Source organism: Arachis hypogaea, chromosome 5 (assembly GCF_003086295.3).
Source record: "Arachis hypogaea cultivar Tifrunner chromosome 5, arahy.Tifrunner.gnm2.J5K5, whole genome shotgun sequence".
Lineage (NCBI taxonomy): Eukaryota > Viridiplantae > Streptophyta > Magnoliopsida > Fabales > Fabaceae > Arachis > Arachis hypogaea.
In genome coordinates this window covers 19437061-19446062 of record NC_092040.1, presented here as the reverse complement: position 1 = coordinate 19446062, position 9002 = coordinate 19437061, and positions in this window count along the sequence as shown.

The window sequence follows — 9002 nt, the reverse complement described above, 5'->3', positions numbered from 1 at the left end:
AAATAGGCAAAGAGGACTAGAAGGCTAAGCAACACTGGGCGTGCCACTTTATGTCGAAGGCGTGGCACGCCAACCTTAATTGTGACTTGGGCGTGCCACCTGGGTTCTAGGCGTGGCACACCAATGCGTGAAGAATGCAGCCCCAACATGGGCGTACCACTTGATATCGAAGGCGTGGCACGCCAACTTTAGCACCCAAGGAGGAAGAACAAAGGGCATGCCACTTTGGACTTAAGGCGTGGCACACCAAGACAATGCAACCATGGGCGTGCGACTTGAATGCTGGGCGTGGCACGCCGGCTACTGGACCAAAGGGGGTCAAGCATGCATCATAAAGGGCGTGGCACACCATCTACTGTGCGTGGCACGCCAGTATTATTTTTCAGAGAAGGAAGAAGAGGTGCTTACAATGGGTGTGGCACACCAAACCTGGTCGTGCCACGCTAGTTCAAGATTCCAGAAAGCAAAAGAGGAAGAAAGACCCTGGCGTGCCACTGAGCTCAAAGGCGTGGCACGCCAGGCTAGAGGAGCAAAGAGAAGACCCTAGGCATGCCACTTGAGTTTGAAGGCGTGGCACGCCAGGTTAGTTGGACAAAGGGTGCATGCCACTTGGAAGCCAGACGTGGCGCGCCAAGCCAAGCTGAGGATCTAGGCATGGCACGCTACTCAAACCCCAGTCACACGCCAGGCACATGGTTCATTTATGAGTTTTTCCTTTTTCCTTTTTGTTGTAATTTTCTTTACTCTTTTATACTTTCTTATTCTAGTGATAGGAGTAGTATATATACCCCCTGAGAGCACTAAAAAGGGGTTGGCAAGTGGGTTAGAAAGTTGGATAGTTAGCTTTACTTTTACACTTCATCTTCTCCATCTCTTGTACTTTTCTCTAAGTTTTGAGTAGCTAAACTCCCTCTCATTGGGAGAGGGAGCTCTGTTGTACTTGATGGATTAATGATAGTGAATTTCTTCTTCTCTTCATCTTCTCTTTGATTTGCTAGAAGGAATTTTGTTCTGCATGCTAGTGTTCAATCATCTTGGGAAAGAGACTGAATGCAAAATGGGTTTCATGGGAACCTTGGAAAAGGAAACATGAAACTATGCTTGAAATCCCTTCTCACACTTGAGTAGATCTGGGTTTTGGGATTGGATATGGTGACATATAATCCACCCACTATTTGGATCTATGAGGTTGTGTGGTAATAATCAGGGACCAAGGAATTGGCTGATTATCAAGATTTGAGAGATTGAATCACCAAGGGATTGGGGTTCAATCAATCATGATTGACAAGAGGTCAATGAGTTGCATGATTGAAGATGAGTTGATCTAGATTTAATCCAAAAAGAGCAACATCTCCTAATCCCAATGAATTTTCCCTATTCTTATCTTCCCTATTCTTTATAGCTTTCTTTAATTTTTGTTATTCCCCATTTCCATTTACAATTCAGTCATTTATGTTCTAGCACTTTACATTCTTGCCATTTACTTTTCTGTATTCTATTGCTTTTCTTTACTTTTAAGTCATTTACATTTCTGCTAATTTATAATTCTGCACTCAACAATCTCTATTGCTTAGCTTGACTAATTCACCCATTGATTAAAATTGCTCAAATCTACCAATCTTTGTGGGATTCGACCCCACTCCTAGTGGGTTATTACTTGACGATATTTGGTGCGCTTGGCATGTTCTTGCTGTTGGGTAGACTGAAGTCGTAATTTCTCAGAACGCTTATTTTGATGACTTTATTTGGTTTGTGGCCTTTCCGAATGTCGTTCTTGTTGAAATAGAGGCTTTGTCTTCTTGTTGGGACATGTAGAAATGTAGGCTTGTAGGCTTCCCTGAGTCCTTATTCTGCCTCCAAAGGATGCCCCTAGGACCTTTTGGATTGGGTCCTAGGGTTTTCTTTTGTTGCTTTGCCTGGCTTCTTGATACCTATATGCTTTAGTTTTTCGAGTTGTCTTTGTTTACACCCGAGTTGTTTGATTAGTGTTCCGAGGTGTTTTTGAATAATTCAATCTTCTTTCCTTCTTGTAGGACTAGTTAACCATGTCTTCTCGCAAAAATATTGTTGAGACATCTTCCCAGGTCCCTGAGGGCATGGCCGATTGGGTGGATTCTATGGTCCTTTTATGCGTCTCATTGGTTGACTCCGATTTTTGTCAACAACTTAGGCAGTTTTATAGAATTTATGGCAACGGTAGTGATGAGAAGAATTATGAACTCGTATCTCCAACTTCTGACGAAAGGGTTTGCTTTTCTACCCGGATTGCTGGAGAGCGCCCCTTTTCTATGGCTATGACTTCTTTTTTAGCCAAATGAATATTTCCCTTCCTTTTACCCCCTTTGAGACCAACTTGTTATGGTCCTGTAATGTAGCTCCATCCCAACTTCACCCCAATTCCTGGGGTTTTATAAAAATATTTCAGCTGCTGTGTCGTGAGGAAGACAGTCTGGTGTAGTGAAGAAGAAAGTCGCTTGGGTTTCTTTCCGAGCTTCCCAGGGGAAAAAGGTTTTCTCCATATTTGATGAGTCTTTTCGTGATTTCAAAAATTACTTTTTTAGGGTCCGAGCTATTGAAGGAGCTCGGCCCTTTTTTCTGGATGAGAATAATGAGCCCACCTTTCCTTTAGAATGGCAAAAGAATGTAGTGGTATCGAGATACTCGTGGGAGATGTTAGATGAGGTTGAACAAGCTTTTGTGATTGTGTTAGAGGAAAACTGGGGGGGAGCCTCCTCATCTCGACACAAAGAAATTTTTAGCTAACCCCTATCTCCTCTGAGCTGAGCTGGGTAGTGGTCAATTTTTTCTATTGGTTTTGCTTGTCGTGTTTGTCTCTTGTGAGATCTTTTCTGACTCGTAGTTTGGTTTCCTGCTGTGATGTGTGTTTGCATAGATGATTAAGAATAATGAATCCATGAAGGCTTTTAAGAGGGCAAGGAAAGCTACTGTATCTCAGAATGCCTCGGCCAATGTGGCCGAGGAGGGATCTTCTTAGGTTTCATCTAAGCCTTTAGTCACAAGTTCTCTTGGGCCGAGGAAGGTTGTCCCCACTCCTCGAGTTTGCTTGATTGATTCTTCACAAACTTCTGCTAGTACCTCCTCTCCTTCTGCCGCTCCTCCTCCAAAAAGACCTCGGACTGTCGAGCCTTTTAATCTTGGTGCTCTCGACTTTGATGCTGTTGGAGTTGTAGATCAACAGATTGCTCCCTATGGTGTCATGCCTACTAACGATGTATCCATTCTTCGTCATTTAGACTACATTACTCGGTGGTATTACGCTGGCGCACATGGGAGCGGCTTTATACCGGACTGCTCAAGATCTTCCTATCCATGCTACCAAGGCCTTTATGGAGGAGGCAAAATCAGTGTTTGACCGAATTAAGGGTTTGAAGGAGGAGCTCGAGGTGAAAGTGGCCGAGCTGGAAAAGGAGTTGAAGGGGGAAAAAGCTCGGGCTGTTGGTCTGGCGGCTGCTGCGCAACTGGCCGAGGATACGGCGTTAAAACATAAGGATAGCTATGTTACTACTTATAGAGAGATGATGGAGCTCAGGGGTAGCTTGGAATCTGTCCGGGCCGATTATACCGAACTTCAGAGTCATCTTGTAGGCAGTGTTACTGCTGCTTATGAGAATTTGAAGGAGCAATTTCAAGTTCTTGCACCAGATCTCGACCTTTCCCTTATTAGCCTAGATAACATTGTTAAGGATGGTAAGATTGTCCCTGACAATCCTGATGATGATGATGATGATGATCGTCCTTCACTGCCTGCTACCAAGACATCTGCTGCGTCGACTTCTCCGGCGACCACTACTGAGATCAACTGCCCAGGGGGGAACCGGATTGCCAAATCCTGAACCGGGATGATGGGACGATGGATGCGATGCCTCTTCAGACTCGACCTTCCTCACCCCAAGTTGATGCTGCTGAGAAGCCTTCGGATGTTAGCTGAATTTCCTTTTTTCTTGTTGTAAATTGCCCGGTTTGTGGGCTTTATTTTTAAAACACTTTATTTTGTGAATGATGTCTTGACGCTCTTCTAGTTGCTTGTTTAGCAACTTTATTTTGATAAACAAAGTAGTTCCCAGGCTTTGCGGGCTGAACCTGGTAGCCTCTGAAGCTGGCTATTATTATAACTTTTATTTTCATATCATACTTGTCTGCGTTTGTCTTGGTACCTTTGTAGTCTTTTGACATGATCGGCTTGATTCCTTTGCCTGATGCTACTTTCAACAGTTTGAATTTTGTTCAAGTCTTCGTTTAGGAATCATAATACTGAGATTGCCGATTTCTTCAACTCGGGTTGAGTTGTTTGTTTGTAATCCTCTTTTTTGGACTTTATTTAGGTCTCTTTCAGGGGTAACTTTATCGTGTCGGATCCTGTCGAGTTACTTGATAATCCTTTTTCATGGACCTTATTCAAGTCTCTTTCAGGGATTACTTTTGTAACTTTATATTTTTGGGCCGATTTTGCCATGTCGGTCCCTGTCGAGTTACTTGGTAATCCTCTTTCTTGGACCTTGTTTAGGTCTCTTTCAGGGATTACTTTTGTAACTTTATATTTTTGGGCTGACTTCGCCATGTCGGTCCCTGTCGAGTTACTTGGTAATCCTCTTTCTTGGACCTTGTTCAGGTCTCTTTCAGGGATTATCTTTGTAACTTTATATTTTTGGGCCGGCTTCGCCATGTCGGTCCCTATCGAGTTACTCGGTAATCCTCTTTCTTGGACCTTGTTCAGGTCTCTTTTAGGGATGACCTTTGTAACTTTATATTTTTGTAGGAGTCCAACTTCATCGTGTCGGGCTCTTCTAAGTTATACTAATCCTCTTTTATAGGGTTGGCCAGACCTCTTTCTAGGGCTTTACTTATAACTTGAGTTGTTGTGGCTGGTCCGACCTCTTTGTGTCGGCTAGTCTTCAAGTTATTTTATAGCAATCCATTTTATTAGGACCTCGTCAGGTCCTTTCTATGGATCACTTTCTATAACTTCTTGCATTATCCTGTTTTCATCTTTGCCGATTTTGTAGAGTTTGGGTTTTAACCCTCGTTTGGCAGACCTTTTAATGAATTTGGTTTTCATCTTTGGTCTTTATCGGGATTGTGTAATGATTTTGATTTTCACTTTCTGTCGATTCGTAGCTTTATAATCGGGCGATGAATGTTTCGGTATAGTGCGGCTTGAGCGTTTGTAGAAAATCTGAATAGATTTTATTAAAAGAAAATGCAAATATACATGCGGGGGTTAATTTCCTAAGTCGGGTGATTTATAGGTCTCAGCTTGGCACCTCGTTAAAAAACCTTTTCAGGAAAAAGAGTGCGCCTTGTCCAAGGTCCTTTATCATCCCTAGCTATAGTACCTTCTTAGGTTGCAAGCGTGCCATGACCTGGGAAGTTCTCGCCCGTCGAGTTCGGAAAGCCTGTAGTAGCCCTTTCCTAGCACTTTTATGACTCGGTAAGGTCCTTTCCAGTTTGCTGCCAGCTTTCCTTCTCCAGGTCGAGTTGTTCCGATGTCGTTTCGGATTAAGATGAGGTCGTCTTCAGCAAAGGCCCACTGTATTACCTTTATGTTGTATCTGGAGGCCATCCGTCGTTTCAATGCTTTTACCCTTATCTGAGCTCTTTCTCAGATTTCCGAAAGTAGGTCGAGTGATAAACCACTATTTTATGGTTTACAATGTGTTTAATTGTGTGGTTTTATCATGGTATTTACCCACTTATTCATATAATTAGCATGCATTTATATTTCCTTCCTAAAATTATTACATGATTGAAAACATGCTTCTTTGGTCTTAATTTAGCTAATCTTAATCCTCTCTTATTACCATTCGATGCCTTGATCTGTGTGTTAAGTGTTTCAGGCTTCATAGGGCAGGAATGGCTTAGAGAATGAAGAAGAAGTATGCAAAGATGGAAGGAATACAAGGAAATGAGGAGATGACCAGCAAAAAGTCACGCGGTCACATGGCTCACGCGACCGCGTGAAATAGAAGAAATCAGAGTGACGCGATTGCATGGCTCACGCGACCGCGGCAGATTGGAAAAGCACAAGTGATGCGGAAGCATGGACGACGTGAAGGCGTGGCAGGGAAAAAACGTGAATGACGCTGATGAGCGGATAATTTATACGCTTTTTGGCATTGTTTTTAGTATGTTTTTAGTATGTTTTAGTTAGTTTTTATTATATTTTTATTAGTTTTTAGTCAAAATTCACTTTTCTAGACTTTACTATGAGTTTGTGTATTTTTCTGTGATTTCAGGTATTTTCTGGCTGAAATTGAGGGACTTGAGCAAAAATCTGATTCAGAGGCTGAAAAGGACTATAGATGCTGTTGGATTCTGACCTCCCTGCACTCGAAGTAGATTTTATGGAGCTACAGAAGCCCAATTGGCGCGCTCTTAACTGCCTTGGAAAGTAAACATCCTAGGCTTTCCAGCAATGTATAATAGTCCATACTTTGCTCGAGATTTGATGGCCCAAACAGGCGTTCCAAGTCAGCTCAAGAATTCTGGCGTAAAACGTCAGAACTGGCACAAGAATGAGAGTTAAACGCCCAAACTGGCACAAAAGCTGGCGTTTAACTCCAAGAAGAGTCTCTACACGAAAATGCTTCAATGCTCAGCCCAAGCATACACCAAGTGGGCCCGAAAGTGGATTTTTATGTAATTTACTCATTTCTGTAAACCCTAGGCTACTAGTTCTCTACAAATAGGACCTTTTGCTATTGTATTTTCATCTTTAGATCTTTGAATCTTTTGATCACGTTTTGGGGGCTGGCCTCTCAGCCATGCCTAGACCTTGTTCTTATGTATTTTCAACGGTGGAGTTTCTACACACCATAGATTAAGGTGTGGAGCTCTGCTGTACCTCGAGTATTAATGCAATTACTATTGTTCTTCTATTCAATTCAGCTTATTCTTATTCTAAGATATTCATTCATACCCAAGAACATGATGAATGTGATGATTATGTGACGCTCATCATCATTCTCACTTATGAACGCGTGCCTGACAACCAAGGCTTGAATGTTTATCTCTTGGATCCCTTAATCGGAATCTTCGTGGTATAAGCTAGAATTGATGGCGGCATTCAAGAGAGTCTGGAAGGTCTAAACCTTGTCTATGGTATTCTGAGTAGGATTCAAGGATTGAATAACTGTGACGAGCTTCAAACTCGCGATTATGGGGCGTTAGTGACAGACGCAAAAGAATCACTGAATTCTATTCCGACATGATCGAGAACCGACAGCTGAATAGCCGTGCTGTGACAGAGCGCGTTGAACATTTTCACTGAGAGGACGGGACTGTAGCCATTGACAACGGTGATGTCCAACATACAGCTTGCCATGGAAAGGAGTAAGAAGGATTGGATGAAGACAGTAGGAAAGCAGAGAGACGGAAGGGACAAAGCATCTCCATACGCTTATCTGAAATTTTCACCAATGAATTGCATAGGTATCTCTATCTTTATTTTATGTTTTATTCATAAATCATTTATAACCATTTGAATCTGCCTGATTGGGATTTACAAGATGACCATAGCTTGCTTCATACCAACAATCTCTGTGGGATCGACCCTTACTCGGGTAAGGTTTATTACTTGGACGACCCAGTGCACTTGCTGGTTAGTTGTGCGAAGTTGTGATAAAGAGTTGAGATTGCAATTGAGCGTACCATGTTGATGGTGCCATTGATGATCACAATTTCGTGCACCAAGTTTTTGGCGTCGTTGCCGGGGATTGTTCGAGTTTGGACAACTGACGGTTCATCTTGTTGCTTAGATTAGGTATTTTTCAAAATTTTTAAGAATGAATTCTAATGTTTTAAGGTGATGTTCTTATCATCACCAAAGCTGATTGATCTTCATCAATTTAGCTCTTGAATGTAATGTCCTGCTGAAGCTTGGCTAGCCATGTCTAATTCCTTTAGACTGAAGCTTTAGACTAACATTGCATGATTCTTGGAATTCTTATTAAAAGTTTTGATCCTCTTTATCTTCTTTTTCCACATAATTTTCGAAAAAACAAAAAAAAAATTACAAAATCATAAAAACCAAAAATATTTCCTGTTTGAGTCTAGTGTCTCATTTTAAGTTTGGTGTCAATTGCATGTTTCTGTTCTTCTTGCATTTATCATGTGTCTTCATTGATCTTCAAGTTGTTCTTGACGATTTACTTACTCTGATCTTTCAATTCTCTTGTTTTGTGTGTTTTGTTGTTTCTCATATGCATTCTCAATTTGTTAGTGTCAGTAGTATACAAACTTCTAAGTTTGGTGTCTTGCATGCATTGTTTATTTGATTTTAGTTGCATTTTGATTTTTCCTCATCATTAAAAATCCAAAAAAAATTTTAATTTGTGTCTTTTCAAGTCAATAATGCAGAGAATTGAAGATTCAGAACATACAGCAGAGGAATTACACAGAAAAAGCTGGGCGTTCAAAATGCCCAGTGAAGAAGGAAAACTGGTGTTTAAACGCCAGCCAGGTGCCCTGGCTGGGTTAACACCCAAAAGGGTAGCATTTTGGGCGTTAAACGCCAGAATGTATACCATTCTGGGCGTTTAATGCCAGGATGGCACAAGAGGGAAGATTTTCTTTTTAACTCAAATTTTTTTCAAGTTTTCAAAATTTTTCAAAATCAAATATTTTTCAAATCATATCTTTTCAATCATATATTTTCAAAATCAATTTCTTTCCATTTTCAAAGATACTTGCTAACAATTAATGATTTGATTCAACATTTCAAGTATGTTGCCTTTTCTGTTGAGAAAGGTTTAATGTTTGAATCATATCTTTTCTTGTTAGCCAAGTCATTAATTTTAAAAAAATCAAATCTTTTTAAATTGTTTCTCAATCATATCTTTTCAATCACATCTTTTTAAAACCATAACTTTTCAATCATATCTTCTTAATCACATCTTTTTCAAAAATAGTTTTCAATCATATCTCTTTGATTTCTAATTTCAAAATCTTTTTCAAAAATCACTTTACTTCTTTCTCAATCTTAG